Genomic DNA, 17,672 nt, shown 5'->3' on the forward strand with positions numbered 1-17,672 from the left:
TTTCCCAGATAAAGCCTGGAGAAATTTATGATGGTGTGAATCACATTCCATTTTCACAAAGTGCAAGTCTACGTCTGTTGTTTGACCTTGGTTGACCGTGAAAAATGAATCTCAGCCTCAATTATGACAATTATGAAGGTAGTGAGCAGAATAGAAAGAGTAAAACAAGTTGATAAAGTAAATAAATGTTTGTGGTACTGAAGGTGTAAGCAGGTGTTCTGTCTAGAATGAATAGAATTTCCGGGTTATAATTACAAAGAATTAAATATTATGGAAAAAGGCCAAAGAGGTCATAGTATGTATTACAACATTCATAGACAAAATAACTATTAAGCAACTAGTATATTGCAAAAGAAAGTATCATTTTCATGGAAGTTATATATTACATAATTAACACAGCTTTAGGACAGTGTGGCCTAGAAAAATGATTTTGTGTGTGAACTTTGGGGTCAGAAAGTCCTGGGTTTATATTCTGGCTCTTACTGGCTGAGTGATCTTAGGTAGTCACTTAAAGTCTCTGTGAGACATTGTCATCTGCAAAAATAGGGGTAACAATGATTATTATAAAGTATTGCTTAGATTCAGATTTTAATTTATGCCATTGACAGGGGAATCATGAGAGACCCAGAAGAAAATCTTTCACTGTCTTTTGTTTGCATTCAGATTAGAGGACTGGGTCTAGTATGGTCTGTTCCCTTATCACACACACACACACACACACACACACACACACACACACACACACTGCATGGATTAAAGGAGTTGAAGAAATTCCAGAGAAGTGAATTCAGAAATGAATAATGTTGATAAGTGGTACAGAGAAAAATAGTGCAGTAAAGAGGAGTAGGAAGTATTGTGGGGGAAGAGAGCTTATCATTTTAAATAGCATCATTTAAAAAATTCCCGAAGAAGTTAAAGGAGATGAGCCATGTTAATCGTTGGGGAAGAGGAATTGCAAGTACAAGGGTCCTGCCTGGCTTGTTCCAGGAGCAGTGAGGTGGACCTGTGTGTTGGAATGAAGTGAACAACATAGACTGAGGACACAGGAAGATATGATATCAGAGTGGTAGGAAGGGCCATATCATTAAGGCCCTCTAGGGTGTTTTAAGGATTGTGGTTTTTCCCTGTCACTGAAATGGGATGATACTAGAGGGTTTTGATGGGATCATTTGTTTTAACAGGGTCACTTTGGCTGCTGCATTGAGAAAAGCCTGTAAAGAGGCAAAGATAAGGGCAAGGAGACCTGTTATGAGGCTATTGCAATAATCTACACAAGAGATTATAGTAATCTGTAGAGAAACAGGAAGCCTAGTAGTTTGTATTCAAGTGGTATCAGCACGGTATGCTAACAGATGGGATGTGTGGTATAAAAGAAAGGAATATTTCAGCCTAGGCTCCTGGAAGGATGGAGTTGATAGGTAGCAAAATGGAGAAGACTTTAGGAGCCGAAGGTTTGAGAGGGAAGATCAAGAGATCAGATTTGGACATGTTAAGTTTTAAATGGCTTTTGGACAGCTAAGTGAAGTTATCAAGTAGGTGCTTGGGTTTGCAAATCTGGAGTTCAGGAGACATGTCTTGCCTAGGGTTATAAATTAGGGAATGATTAGCATATACATGATATATAAAGCCATAAAGCTTGATGACCTCTTCAAAGGAGTGAGTGTAGAAAGAGAAGAGAAATGGTCTGAGGACTCAACCTCAGAGTATATTGATAATAATAGTTTGGGGAGAAGAGGAGGAACCAGCAATGGAGACTGAGAAAGAATATGAGATAGGAGGCAAAGCAGGTGAGCATGGGTTGCCAGACATTTAATGAATGAAATGTTGAAAGGAGGTGAAGTAAAGAACTGTCTCAAATACTGCTGCAAGTCACGTAAAAGCTTCAAAAAATAGAGCATTGTGTTTAAATAACTTGGAGGTGAACTAGGTAAGAGCAGTTTTGTGGGCGTGGTAGTTGCAAAAGTTCTGTAATTTCCTGAGTGATAAGAGCACTAAGAGCATCCTTTGTTCTAATACTTGGTCTTTGATTCTTGTTCCTGACACAGAGCCCCCAAATCCCTTGGAATTTCCTGGGTGTTAAGAGTGAGTTTTGTTCTCATGAGGTGACTTTGGGTGGGCTCCTTGAAAATTTCTGCATGGGGCCTGCTACCTGAAAGACCAACTCGTGATGAGAAGCTTGGGACTTTCAGCACTGGCACCGCCTTCCTTCTCTAGAAAGGGGAGAGGAGCTAGAAGTGGAGTTAATAATCCATCATGTGTATGTGATGAAGCCTCTATAAAAATCCTAAAAGTACAGGGTTCAGAGAGCTTCTGGGTTGGTGAAAACATCTAAATTCTGGGAAGGTGGTGCACTCCAACTCCATGGGGACAGAAGCTTCTGCACTTGGGATCCTTCTAGATCTCCCCCTATGTTTCTTTTTATCTTACTGTTCATCTGTATCTTTATCATATCCTTTAATAAACTGGTAAACATAAGTCGGTGTTTCCTTGAGTTCTGCGAGCTCTTCTAGAAAATGATCAAACCCAGGGAGGGGAGGGCTATGAAAAAGCTGATTTATAGCTGGTTGGCAGAATTACAGGTGACAACCAATTGCCATCTGAAATGGGGGGGGGTACTCTTGTGGGACTGAACCCTGTGGGATCTGAAGCCATCTCCAGGTAGATAGTATCAGAAGTGAGTTAAATTGTGGGACACCCAGCTAGTATGAGAGTACTGCTTGGTTGGGGAAAATGCCCGCACATCCTGTGTCAGGAGTGTTGTGAATGTGGTACTAGTGTGAGAGTAAAGGGGACACGCAGGAGGAGTGTGTTTTTCCAACTTAGTAGTCAAAAAGGATGATTACAGTGGGCTCAAAGAAAGAAAGGAGGAATGTTGAAGACAGTGAGATCCTTTGAGGTCTTTTATTGCAAGAGGAAGGAAAGAAATAAAGCAGCAGTTAGAGGAGCATGTGAAATAAAGCAAAATTTTGTTTAAGATGGGAGAAATAATGTTTACATACTTTTGGAAAAGATTCTGTGCAGAAGGAAAAATTGATGGTACTGGAAAGAAGTGGGAGAGTTATGAAGCAATGTGTTCAAGTAGATGAGAGGAAACCAGATTTTATGCATAAATGGAGTGTTTGGGCTTTGCTAGGGTAACAAGCACTTATATGCCAAAAACTGATTTTAATCATTGATTGTAGATTTCCAACTCTCCAAAGAAGTAGATGATGAGATGATGGAGGTGAAGAACTGTGAAAGATGGTAGGATCTTTGTTTTTTTTTTTTTTTTTTTTAACATCTTTATTGGGGTATAATTGCTTTACAATGGTGTGTTAGTTTCTGCTTTATAACAAAGTGAATCAGCTATACATATACATATGTTCCCATATGTCTTCCCTCTTGCGTCTCCCTCCCTCCCACTCTCCCCATCCCACACTTCCAGGCTGTCACAAAGCACCAAGCTAATATCCCTGTGCCTTGCGGCTGCTTCCCCCCAGCTATCTACCTTACTACGTTTGTTAGTGTGTATATGTCCATGACTCTCTCTCGCCCTGTCAAAACTCACCCCTCCCCCTCCCCATACCCTCAAGTCCGTTCTCCAGTAGGTCTGCGTCTTTATTCCTATCTTACCCCTAGGTTCTTCATGACATTTTTTTCCCTTAAATTCCATATATATGTGTTAGCATACGGTATTTGTCTTTTTCTTTCTGACTTACTTCACTCTGTATGACAGACTCTAGGTCTATCCATCTCATTACAAATAGCTCAATTTCATTTCTTTTTAAGGCTGAGTAATATTCCATTGTGTATATGTGCCACATCTTCTTTATCCATTCATCCGATGATGGGCGCTTAGGTTGTTTCCATCTCCGGGCTATTGTAAATAGAGCTGCAATGAACATTTTGGTACATGACTCTTTTTGGATTTTGGTTTTCTCAGGGTATATGCCCAGTAGTGGGATTGCTGGGTCATATGGTAATTCTATTTGTAGCTTTTTAAGGAACCTCCATACTGTTCTCCATAGTGGCTGAACCATTTCACATTCCTACCAGCAGTGCAAGAGTGTCCCCTTTTCTCCACACCCTCTCCAGCATTTATTGTTTCTAGATTTTTTGATGATGGCCATTCTGACTGGTGTGAGATGATATCTCATTGTAGTTTTGATTTGCATTTCTCTAATGATTAATGATGTTGAGCATTCTTTCATGTGTTTGTTGGCATTCTGTATATCTTCTTTGGAGAAATGTCTATTTAGGTCTTCTGCCCATTTTTGGATGGGGTTGTTTGTTTTTTTGTTATTGAGCTGCATGAGCTGCTTGTAAATTTTGGAGATTAATCCTTTGTCAGTTGCTTCATTTGCAAATGTTGTCTCCCATTCTGAGGGTTGTCTTTTGGTCTTGGTTATGGTTTCCTTTGCTGTGCAAAAGCTTTGAAGTTTCATTAGGTCCCATTTGTTTATTTTTGTTTTTATTTCCATTACTCTAGGAGGTGGGTCAGAAAGGATCTTGCTGTGATTTATGTCATAGAGTGTTCTTCCTATGTTTTCTTCTAAGAGTTTGATAGTTTCTGGCCTTACATTTAGGTCTTTAATCCATTTTGAGCTTATTTTTGTGTATGGTGTTAGGGAGTGATCTAATCTCATACTTTTACATGTACCTGTCCAGTTTTCCCAGCACCATTTATTGAAGAGGCTGTCCTTTCTCCACTGTACATTCCTGCCTCCTTTATCAAAGATAAGGTGTCCATATGTGCGTGGGTTTATCTCTGGGCTTTCTATCCTGTTCCACTGATCTATCTTTCTGTTTTTGTGCCAGTACCATACTGTCTTGATTACTGTTGCTTTGTAATATAGTCTGAAGTCAGGGAGCCTTATTCCTCCAGCTCCTTTTTTCGTTCTCAAGATTGCTTTGGCTATTCGGGGTCTTTTGTGTTTCCATACAAATTGCGAAATTTTTTGTTCTAGTTCTGTGAAAAATGCCAGTGGTAGTTTGATAGGGATTGCATTGAATCTGTAGATTGCTTTGGGTAGTAGAGTCATTTTCACAATGTTGATTCTTCCCATCCAAGAACATGGTATATCTCTCCATCTATTTGTATCATCTTTAATTTCTTTCATCAGTGTCTTGTAATTTTCTGCATACAGGTCTTTCGTATCCTTAGGTAGGTTTATTCCTAGATATTTTATTCTTTTTGTTGCAATGGTAAATGGGAGTGTTTTCTTGATTTCACTTTCAGATTTTTCATCATTAGTATATAGGAATGCCAGAGATTTCTGTGCATTAATTTTGTATCCTGCTACTTTACCAAATTCATTGATTAGCTCTAGTAGTTTTCTGGTAGCATCTTTAGGATTCTCTATGTATAGTATCATGTCATCTGCAAACAGTGACAGCTTTACTTCTTCTTTTCCGATTTGGATTCCTTTTATTTCCTTTTCTTCTCTGATTGCTGTGGCTAAAACTTCCAAAACTATGTTGAATAAGAGTGGTGAGAGTGGGCAACCTTGTCTTGTTCCTGATCTTAGTGGAAATGCTTTCAGTTTTTCACCATTGAGGATGATGTTTGCTGTGGGCTTGTCATATATGGCTTTTATTATGTTTAGGAAAGTTCCCTCTATGCCTACTTTCTGGAGGGTTTTTATCATAAATGGGTGTTGAATTTTGTCGAAAGCTTTCTCTGCATCTATTGAGATGATCATATGGTTTTTCTCCTTCAATTTGTTAATATGGTTTATCACATTGATAGATTTGCGTATATTGAAGAATCCTTGCATTCTTGGAATAAACCCCACTTGATCATGGTGCATGATCCTTTTAATGTGCTGTTGGATTCTGTTTGCTAGTATTTTGTTGAGGATTTTTGCATCTATGTTCATCAGTGATATTGGCCTGTAGTTTTCTTTCTTTGTGACATCCTTGTCTGGTTTTGGTATCAAGGTGATGGTGGCTTCGTAGAAGGAAGTTGGGAGTGTTCCTCCCTCTGCTATATTTTGGAAGAGTTTGAGAAGGATAGGTGTTAGCTCTTCTCTAAACGTTTGATAGAATTCACCTGTGAAGCCATCTGGTCCTGGGCTTTTGTTTGTTGGAAGGTTTTTAATCACAGTTTCAATTTCAGTGCTTGTGATTGGTCTGTTCATATTTTCTATTTCTTCCTGATTCAGTCTTGGCAGGTTGTGCATTTCTAAGAATTTGTCCATTTTATTGGCATAGAGTTGCTTGTAGTAATCTCTCATGATTTTTTTTATTTCTGCCGTGTCAGTTGTTACTTCTCCTTTTTCATTTCTAATTCTATTGATTTGAGTCTTCTCCCTTTTTTTCTTGATGAGTCTGGCTAGTGGTTTATCTATTTTGTTTATCTTCTCAAAGAACCAGCTTTTAGTTTTATTGATCTTTGCTATTGTTTCCTTCATTTCTTTTTCATTTATTTCTGATCTGATTTTTATGATTTCTTTCCTTCTGCTAGCTTTGGGGCTTTTTTGTTCTTCTTTCTCTAATTGCTTGAGGTGCAAGGTTAGGTTGTTTATTCGAGATGTTTCCTGCTTCTTAAGGTGGGCTTGTATTGCTATAAACTTCCCCCTTAGAACTGCTTTTGCTGCATCCCATAGGTTTTGGGTCGTTGTGTCTCCATTGTCATTTGTTTCTAGGTATTTTTTTATTTCCTCTTTGATTTCTTCAGTGATCACTTCATTATTAAGTAGTGTATTGTTTAGCCTCCATGTGTTTGTATTTTTTAAAGATCTTTTCCTGTAATTGATATCTAGTCTCATGGCGTTGTGGTCGGAAAAGATACTTGATACAATTTCAGTTTTCTTAAATTTACCAAGGCTTGATTTGTGACCCAAGATATGATCTATCCTGGAGAATGTTCCATGAGCACTTGAGAAAAATGTGTATTCTGTTGTTTTTGGATGGAGTGTCCTATAAATATCAATTAAGTCCATCTTGTTTAATGTATCATTTAAAGCTTGTGTTTCCTTATTTATTTTCATTTTGGATGATCTGTCCATGGGTGAAAGTGGGGTGTTAAAGTCCCCTACTATGAATGTGTTACTGTTGATCTCCCTCTTATGGTTGTTAGTATTTGCCTTATGTATTGAGGTGCTCCTATGTTGGGTGCATAAATATTTACAATTGTTATATCTTCTTCTTGGATCGATCCCTTGATCATTATGTAGTGTCCTTCTTTGTCCCTTTTAATAGTCCTTATTTTAAAGTCTATTTTGTCTGATATGAGAATTGCTACTCCAGCTTTCTTTTGGTTTCCATTTGCATGGAATATCTTTTTCCATCCCCTTACTTTCAGTCTGTATGTGTCTCTAGTTCTGAAGTGGGTCTCTTGTAGACAGCATATATAAGGGTCTTGTTTTTGTATCCATTCAGCCAATCTGTGTCTTTTGGTGGGAGCATTTAGTCCATTTACATTTAAGGTAATTATCGATATGTATGTTCCTATTTCCATTTTATATATTGTTTTGGGTTCGCTACTATAGGTCATTTCCTTCTCTTGTGTTTCGTGTCTAGAGAAGTTCCTTTAGCATTTGTTGTAAAGCTGGTTTGGTGGTGCTGAACTCTCTCAGCTTTTGCTTGTCTGTAAAGGTTTTAATTTCTCCATCAAATGTGAATGAGATCCTTGCTGGGTAGAGTAGTCTTGGTTGCAGGCTATTCTCCTTCAGCACTTTCAGTATGTCCTGCCACTCCCTTCTGGCTTGTAGGGTTTCTGCTGAGAGATCAGCTGTTAACCTTATGGGGATTCCCTTGTGTGTTATTTGTTGTTTTTCCCTTGCTGCTTTTAATATGCTTTCTTTGTATTTAATTTTTGACAGTTTGATTAATATGTGTCTTGGCGTGTTTCTCCTTGTATTTATCCTGTATGGGACTCTCTGTGCTTCCTGGACTTGATTAACTATTTCCTTTCCCATATTAGGGAAGTTTTCAACTATAATCTCTTCAAATATTTTCTCAGTCCCTTTCTTTTTCTCTTCTTCTTCTGGAACCCCTATAATTCGAATGTTGGTGCGTTTCATGTTGTCCCAGAGGTCTCTGAGACTGTCCTCAGTTCTTTTCATTCTTTTTTCTTTATTCTGCTCTGCAGTAGTTATTTCCACTACTTTATCTTCCAGGTCACTTATCCGTTCTTCTGCCTCAGTTATTCTGCTATTGATCCTATCTAGAGTGATTTTAATTTCATTTATTGCATTGTTCATCGTTGCTTGTTTCATCTTTAGTTCTTGTAGGTCCTTGTTAACTGTTTCTTGCATTTTGTCCATTCTACTTCCAAGATTTCGGATCATCCTTACTATGATTATTCTGAATTCTTTTTCAGGTAGATTGCCTATTTCCTCTTCATTTGTTAGGTCTGGTGGGTTTTTATCTTGCTCCTTCATCTGCTGTGTGTTTTTCTGTCTTCTCATTTTGCTTATCTTACTGTGTTTGGGGTCTCCTTTTTGCAGGCTGCAGGTTCGTAGTTCCCGTTGTTTTTGATGTCTGTCTCCAGTGGCTAAGGTTGTTTCAGTGGGTTGTGTAGGCTTCCTGGTGGAGGGGACTAGTGCCTGTGTTGTGCTGGATGAGGCTGGATCTTGTCTCTCTAGTGGGCAGGTTCACGTCTGGTGGTGTGTTTTGGGGTGTCTGTGGCCTTATTATGATTTTAGGCAGCCTCTCTGCTAATGGGTGGGGTTGTGTTCCTGTTTTGCTAGTTGTTTGGCACAGGTTGTCCAGCACTGTGGCTTGCTGGTCGTTGAGTGAAGCTGGGTGCTGGTGTTAAGATGGAGGTCTCTGGGATATTTCCACCGTTTAATATTATGTGGAGCTGGGAGATCTCTTGTTGACCAGTGTCCTGAAGTTGGCTCTCCTACCTCAGAGGCAGAGCCCCGACTCCTGGCTGGAGCGCCAAGAGCCTTTCATCCACACAGCTCAGAATAAAAGGGAGAAAAAGTAGGGAGAATTAGTAGAAGTATGAGTAAAGAAAGAAGGAAAGGAGGAAAGGAAGGAAGGAAGAAAGAGGCAAAGAAGGAAAGAAAGGAGGGAGGGAGGGAGGGAGGGAGGAAGGAAGGAAGGAGGGAAAGAAGGAAAAAAGACAGAAAGAAAGATGATACAGTAAAAATAAAATAAAGTATAATATAGTTATTGAATTAAAAAATATTTAGAAAAAAAAAAAAAGGGACGGATAGAACCTTAGGACAAATGTTGGAAGCAAAGCTATACAGAGAAAATCTTACACAGAAGCATACACATACACCTTCACAAAAAGAGGTAAAGGGGGAAAAATCATAAATCCTGCTCCCTGAGACCACCTCCTCAATTTGGGGTGATTCGTTGTCTAAAGGAGGGAAGGAAGGAAGGAAAGAAAGAAAGAACGAAGGTAAAGTATAATAAAGTTATTACAATTAAACTTAATTATTAAGAAAAAGAATTTTTAAAAAAAAGTCATGGACGGATAGAGCCCTAGGACAAATGGTGGAAGCAAGAGTATACAGACAAGATCTCACACAGAAGCATACACGTACACATTCACAAAAAGAGGAAAAGGGAAAAAAATCATAGATCTCGCTCCTAAATTCCACCTCTTCAATTTGGGATCATTCCTTGTCTATTCAGGTATTCCACAGATGCAGGGTATATCAAGTTGATTGTGGAGCTTTAATCCGCTGCTTCTGTGGCTGCTGGGAGAGATTTCCCTTTCTCTTCTTTGTTCTCACAGCTCACGGGAGCTCAGCTTTGGATTTGGCCCTGCCTCTGCGTGTAGGTCGCTGGAGGGCGTCTGTTTTTTCGCTCAGACAGGACGGGGTTAAAGGAGCCGCTGATTCGGGGCCTCCGGCTCACTCAGGCCGGGGGTTGGGGGATGGGGGTAGGAGGGGCACTACGTGCGGGGCGGGCCTGTGGCTGCAGAGGCAGCGTGACGTTGCGGCAGAGGCCGGCGTGATGTTGCACCAGCCTGAGACCCGCCGTGCGTACTCCCGGGGAAGTTGTCCCTGGATCCCGGGAACCTGGCAGTGGCAGGCTGCACAGGCTCCGCGGAAGAGGGGTGTGGAGAGTGACCTGTGCTCGCACACAGGCCCCTTGGTGGCGGCAGCAGCAGCCTTAGCGTCTCCCGCCCGTCTCTGGGGTCCGCGGTTTTAGCCGCGGCTCGCGCGCGTCTCTGGGGTTTGCGCTTTCAGCCGCGGCTCGCGCCCGTCTCTGGGGTTTGCGCTTTTAGCCGCGGCTCGCGCCCGTCTCTGGAGTTCCTTTAAGCAGCGCTCTTAAACCCCTCTCCTCGCGCACCAGGAAACAAAGAGGGAAGAAAAAGTCTCTTGCCTCTTCGGCCGGTGCAGGCTTTTCCCCGAACTCCCTCCCGGCTAGTCGTGGTGCACTAACCCCTTCAGGCTATGTTCAAGCCGCCAACCCCAGTCCTCTCCCTGAGCTCCGTCCAAAACCAAAACCCGAGCCTCAGCTCGCAGCCCCGCCCGCCCCGGCGGGTGAGCAGACAAGCCTCTCGGGTTGGTGAGTGCCGGTCGGCACCGATCGTCTGTGCAGGAATCTCCCCGCTTTGCCCTCCGCACCCGTCGCTGTACACTACTCCGCGGTCCCGAAACTCCCCCCTCTGCCTCCCGCAGTCTCCGCCCGCGGAGGGGCTTCCTAGTGTGTGGAAACTTTTCCTCCTTCACAGCTCCCTCCCACTGGTGCAGGTGCCGTCCTTATTCTTTTGTCTCTGTTTTTTCTTTTGCCCTACCCAGTTATGTGGGGAGTTTCTTGCCTTTTGGGAGGTCTGAGGTCTTCTGCCAGCCTTCAGTAGGAGTTCTGTAGGAGTTGTTCCACGTGTGGATGTATTTCTGGTGTATCCGTGGGGAGGAAGGCGATCTCCGCGTCTTACTCTTCCGCCATCTTCAAGGTCCCCCCAGGATCTTTGGATTGTAGACCATGGTGGGTAAAAAATTTGCAGAGCTGGGAACTAGGAGGCATTAGCAGGAATTAGAGAGTGACAGTGACTTAACTGCTTGCTATGGAGATCAGGATAAGGATTTTGTATTTTGTTATTAATTAGAAAGAAGAGGGATGGCAAGATCTGATTCCTTCTCCTCCTCTTCCTCCCCCTCCTGTCCCTCCTCCTTCTTCTGCTAAATCACTCTAGCTGCTCTGTGGAGAATGGGTGGGTTATAGTTGTGGCTGGGGAATATGAGCAATAGTAGGAGGTGATGAGAGCTGGAGACACTTGGAATGTATTTTAGAATGAAGCTAACAGAACTTGCTAATGAATTGAGTGTGGGCATGAGCCAAAAGAGAGAATCAAATATTATTCCTAAACTTTTTAGATGAGCCACTGGGTGACAACTGGTGCTGTTGACACTGATGTTGAAAAGGAACGTGTCCTCTAGGAGGGAAGCAAGAACACTCTTTTGAAGATACTCTGTTTGAGATACTTATTAGATACCCAAGAAGAAATATCAAGTAGTGTATAGTAAATTCTAAAGCTCAAGAGAGAGGTCAGGGCTGCAGTCTGAGAGTGAGCAAGAGGATGGTGTTTAAATTGGTGGGTCTGTGTGAGCTCTCTCAGAGACTGAGACTAGGAAGAGAAAATATACTGTGTGTTCATCAGTGAGCACAGGGACAAACATAAAGAAGAAGACTGAATATCTTCAAACAAATAAAAATCAAGGTTAATAAGCAATGAATTTGTTTTTCAAGGAAGACATATGCTGTCTTCTTTTTTATTTTTTCTAACATCTTTATTGGAGTATAATTGCTTTACAATGGTGTGTTAGTTTCTGCTTTATAACAAAGTGAATCAGCTATACGTATACATATATCCCCATGTCTCTTCCCTCTTGGGTATCCCTCCCACCTTCCCTATCCCACCCCTCTAGGTGGTCACAAAGCATCGAGCTGATCTCCCTGTGCTATGCAGCTGCTTCCCACTAGCTATCTATTTTATGTTAGGTAGTGTATATATGTCCATGCCACTCTCTCACTTCGTCCCAGCTTACCCTTCCCCCTCGCCGTGTCCTCGAGTCCATTCTCTGTCTTCATCTTTATTCCTGTCTTGATTTAATTCCCCCAGGAAGAGAAAACAAAACTATTTTCCAGGATGTTGGGCATCTGGAAAAAACTACATTTTTTTCCTCCACAGCCTCCTCCAAGCCTCTATGCAACACCTGCTTTAACCAGGTCAGACCATCACCAGAATAACTAAAGAATCTATTTTCCCTCTATAGTTTTGGTAATAGAACAGTCAATGAATGCTCCCAACATATTCTAATATTTGATGAGTCAACTGACACTTCTTTTCATATTGGTGGGTTTAGTATTCAGGCCAACCTTGTAAGATTGTGAAGACAAAGGTCAAAGTCTTAGATCTTCAAAATAATAATTTATAAGTAGTGATGTTAGGATAGTAAGGCAATTTTGAATTTTTATTTATGATTGAAGAACATCTTCACAAATGAACACTATTTCATATGGAAACTGAGGAATCCTTAGTTTGTCTAGAATTATTTACTGACTGAGAAGTCTTTCATATAAGTGTATTGCTTCTTTCCACATGGCAAATTCACAGCTTCAAATTTTTTGAATGTTCCTTTGGTAATAGCCTACAAGTACACCAATCAAATGTTCTTTTTTCTGTTAGATAATAATTTCACTGTAAGGATCTCTAACTATTTTAGGAATATCAGCATCTGATCCCATATTTGGTGCAAAACAAAAATAGGGGTACTAAGATATAAGATGGATTTTGTAATGTTTCAAAATGAATTAAAGGCCAAATCTAGAAAAAGTCTTGGAATCTAAGGAGCCATGGTTAAAAACAGTGAAAAATGTGTATTTGTTTTGAGAGATCATTTTCTCTTCCCTTCCTGTCTTCCTCTTCCCCCCACCCCCATACCCTCCTCTTCCCTCCTTTAATTTCCCCCATCCTTTCCTTCCTTTTATTTTTGTCTGAACTTTTCCTAATCAGAAACATCTACACATGGAATCAGTAATGGTTGTTTCTTTTGTTCTTTTAAGAGAGGCTCCCTTTTGTTTCATGGTTTTCGCTACACAATGAATTCAACCCAACAAGTATCCGCTGTGCACTTAGTGTTAAGTATTGTGCATGTACCGTTATGGAGGAAAACATGTAACCTTTTTAGTATGGTAAGTTCTTTAACAGAAGAATAAAAGAGTTACAGCATAAAGGTTAATGGTGTGAAATTTGCAGCCAGATTGCATGGTGCTAGTGTATGATGTTGGACGAGTTACTTAACCTCTGTGTGCTTTAGTTTCCTAGTTAATAAAACAGGAATATTAATATTACTTATGTCATAGATATATATTTGACCAGTACCCGGCATGTAGTAAGCGTTATATAAGTGTAACTTTTATTTATAATTATATATGTATGAAAATTTACAAAATTATAATTAGAGTGTTTCATAGGTTGCATCCTGTTCCCCTTCTATTATCAACATACTGGAAATAGCAAGTCATGAAAATTCCTCCTTCCCTAGTTTTCTAGTCTTTCTTCTTTTGTCCTCTGCTTGTCTGTCCCTTTTCATTGTTCTATGACTCCACATGTGCTCGGTTTCTAATTGTTGATGTACTCTTCTGTCCTCATTTTTTCTTACTCTATATATTCTTCCTGAGCAATCTTACCACTCCCAGGGCTTGTATAATCAGCCATACACAACTGATCCCAACTTGATATCTAAGGTCTAGACTTATGTTCTGGGCACTAACCTCCATCTCTAGCCATCTACTGGACTAAGGAAAATATTGGGTGGACTATGGCACTCTCACCTTATCACCTTTCACCTACCATCCAAACCAGCTTCCTGCCTTGGATTTCCATTCTAATTAATGGTACCACCATTACCCAGTAACCCAAGTTGGAAACCTGGAGAGACTCCAGCTCTGTCAATTATATCTCTCAAGGAAACCCCAACCTTCTCTACCTTCCCTACTGTCGTAGAATTCAGGTTCTCTCCTCAGTCATTATATCCACTATAAGGTTCTCATATCTGGTCCTTCTGCCTCCAGGGTCACACTCCCTCCCTTCAGGTCAACCTTCACACTGTCACTAGATACCTTCTACAATGAAAATCAGCTCATATTACTTTCCTGCAGAGTTTCTGAAGTAATGTCCCACTCCTTTATTAAAATCACCTAGGATTTTTTTTAGAAGTGAAAATTTCCTGACCCTGATTAGAAAACTAGAGCCTGAACACAAGTTTAGGAATTTATACTTTTAAAAGCTCTTCAGTTGATTTTCCCCAAATTAAAGTTAGAGAATCATTGTCATACAGCATAAATTATAGACACTTAAGCCATTCCTGATTCTGTTTCACCCTTCTTTGTGATTTTCTTTAAACCTACAGAATTATTAGATTTTCCAGACACAAAACAGTATTTCCTACCTAGGTAGTATTTCTTACCTTCCAAATTTTTCCTACTCCAAATTGTTCATGAGTGCCCTTTTTCTCCTCTCCATAACTAACATAACTGATCACAAAGAACATCCTTTTTCTTACCAACTCCTGAATATTTACCACAAAAAAATCGCTAGGGCTTCCCTGGTGGCGCAGTGGTTGAGAGTCCGCCTGCCGATGCAGGGGACACGGGTTCGTGCCCCGGTTTGGGAAGATCCCACATGCCGCGGAGCGGCTGGGCCCGTGAGCCATGGCCGCTGAGCCTGCGCGTCCGGAGCCTGTGCTCCGCAGTGGGAGAGGCCACGACAGTGAGAGGCCTGCGTACCGCAAAAAAAAAAAAAAAAAATCGCTAAATTACTGAAGGAGTGTAAGTTCACCTTCTCCTTGATCCTTTGTACTCCTTATTTCACTATCATTCTTCAATAAAGTTCAAAATAAAGACTAAGGTCCCAGACATGGCTGAGGATTTGCATGAGCTGCCTCTTGCTCCTGCTGCACCTCCTCTTATTTCTAGTCTCCCCTCCCTTTTGTGCTTCATGTTTGATCTTCTTTCAGTTCTCATATGTGCCACTTTCCTTGCTAACTCAAGACTTTCATACATGCTGTTATCTCTGCCTAGAATTCCATCTCTACTCTATCTCCCTCAGTAAATTAGTATAAATTCTTCAGAGGTCAGTTTAAGGGACCTTTCACTGATCCTAAAGATGAGGTTAGGCTTTCTCAACAGTGACACTAGGACTTTGTGGAAAAGATAATTGTTTGTTGTGGGAGAGCTGCCCTATGCATTGTAGGATGTTTAGCAGCATCTTCTGGTAGTACTCCTAAATTACAACAATAAAACATGTCTTCAGACATTGTCTCATGTCCCTTGGGAGGCAAAATTGCTTCCAGTTGAGAACTGTTGCACTAGATTAAGTGCCCTCATTCTATGCTGTCATACTTTTTATTCTCCAAGTTGTGCCTGTTATTAAATCATCATGTTTAATTGCTATTTTGCCTACTAAAATGGAAGTGCTATGAGAAAAGGGACCATTCTTCCTTTTTCTTTAACTTCTTGAAGTATGATTGCTTTACAATGGTGTGTTAGTTTCTGCTTTATAACAAAGTGAATCTGCTATATATATACATAGATCCCCATGTCTCCTCCCTCTTGTGTCTCCCTCCCACCCTCCTTATCCCACCCCTCTAGGTGGTCACAAAGCACTGAGCTGATCTCCCTGTGCTATGCAGCTGTTTCCCACTAGCTATCTATTTTACATTTGGTAGTGTATATATGTACATGTAGTGTATATATGTCCATGCCACTCTCTCACTTCGTCCAAGCTTACCCTTCCTGCTCCTCGTGTCCTCAAGTCCATTCTCTACGTCGGCGTCTATATTCCTGTCCTGCCTCTAGGTTCTTCAGAACAATTCTTTTTTTTTTTTTTTTTTTTTAGATTCCATATATATGTGTTAGCATACAGTATTTGTTTTTCTCTTTCTGACTTACTTCACTTACTTCACTCTGTATGACAGATTCTAGGTCCATCCACCTCACTACAAAAAACTGAATTTCATTTCTTCTTATGACTGAGGAATATTCCATTGTATATATGTGCCACCTCTTCTTTATCCATTCATCTGTCAACGGACACTTAGGTTGTCTCCATGTTCTGGCTACTGTATATAGAGCCACAGTGAACATTGCGGTACATGGCTCTTTTTGAATTATGCTTTTCTCAGGGTATATGCAAAGTAGTGGGATTGCTGGGTCGTATGGTAGTTCTATTTTTTGTTTTTTAAGGAACCTCCATACTGTTCTCCATAGTGGCTGTATCAATTTACTTTCCCACCAACAGTGCAAGAGGGCTCCCTTTTCTCCACACCCTCTCCAGCATTTATTGTTTGTAGATTTTTTGATGATGGCCATTCTGACCGGTGTGTGAGATGATATCTCATTGTAGTTTTGATTTGCATTTCTCTTATGATTAGTGATGTTGAGCATCCTTTCATATGTTCATTGGCAATCTCTATATCTTCTTTACAGAAATGTCTATTTAGGTCTTCTGCCCGTTTTTGAATTGGGTTGTTTGTTTTTCTGATATTGAGCTTCATGGGCTGCTTGTAAATTTTGGAGATTAATCCTTTGTCAGTTGCTTCATTTGAAATATTTTCTCCCATTCTGAGGGTTGTTTTTTTCTTCTTGTTTTTGTTTTCCTTTGCTGTGCAAAAGTTTTTAAGTTCCATTAGGTTCCTATTTGTTTATCTTTGTTTTTATTTCCATTGCTCTAGGAGGTGGGTTTAAAAAGGATCTTGCTGTAATTTATGTCATAGAGTGTTCTGTCTATGTTTTCCTCTAAGAGTTTGATAGTGTCTGGCTTTATATTTAGGGCTTTAATCCATTTTGAGTTTATTTTTGTGTATGTTGTTAGGGAGTGTTCTAATTTCATTCTTTTACATGTGGCTGTCCAGTTATATCAGTAACACTTAATGAAGAGGCTGTCTTTTCTCTATTGTATACTCTTGCCTCCTTTATCAAAGATAAGGTAACCATATGTGTGTGGGATTATTTCTGGGCTTTCTATCCTGTTCCATTGATCTATATTTCTGTTTTTGTGCCAGTACCATACCTTCTTGATTACTGTAGCTTTGTAGTATAGTCTGAAGTCAGGGAGCCCGATTCCTCCAGCTCTGTTTTTTTTTCCTCAAGATTGCTTTGACTATTCGGGGTCTTCTGTGTTTCCATACAAACTGTGAATTTTTTTGTTCTTGTTCAGTGAAAAATGCCATTGGTAGTTTGAGAGGGGTTGCAATGAATCTTCAGATTCCTTTGGGTAGTATATTCATTTTCACAATGTTGATTCTTCCAATCCAAGAACATGGTATATCTCTCCTTCTGTTTGTATCATCTTTAATTTATTTCATCAGTGTAATAGTTTTCTACATAGAGGTCTTTTGCTCCTTAGGTAGGTTTATTCGTAGGTATTTTATTCTTTTTGTTGCAATGGTAAATGGGAGTGTTTCCCTAATTTCCCTTGCAGATTTTTCATCATTAGAGTATAGGAATGCAAGAGATTTCTGTGCATTAATTTTGTATCCTGATACTTTACCAGATTCTTTGCTTAGCTCTACGAGTTCTCTGGTAGCATCTTTAGGATTCTCTATGTATAGTATTCTATGTATAGTATGTCATCTGCAAACAGTGACAGCTTTACTTCTTTCCCAATTTGGATTCTTTTTATTTCTTTTTCTTCTCTGATTGCTGTGGCTACAATTTCCAAAGCTATGTTGAATAATAGTGGTGACAGTGACAACCTTGTCTTGTTCCTGATCTTA

The sequence above is a fragment of the Phocoena sinus genome, chromosome 5 (assembly GCF_008692025.1).
Source record: "Phocoena sinus isolate mPhoSin1 chromosome 5, mPhoSin1.pri, whole genome shotgun sequence".
Taxonomy (NCBI): Eukaryota; Metazoa; Chordata; class Mammalia; order Artiodactyla; family Phocoenidae; genus Phocoena; species Phocoena sinus.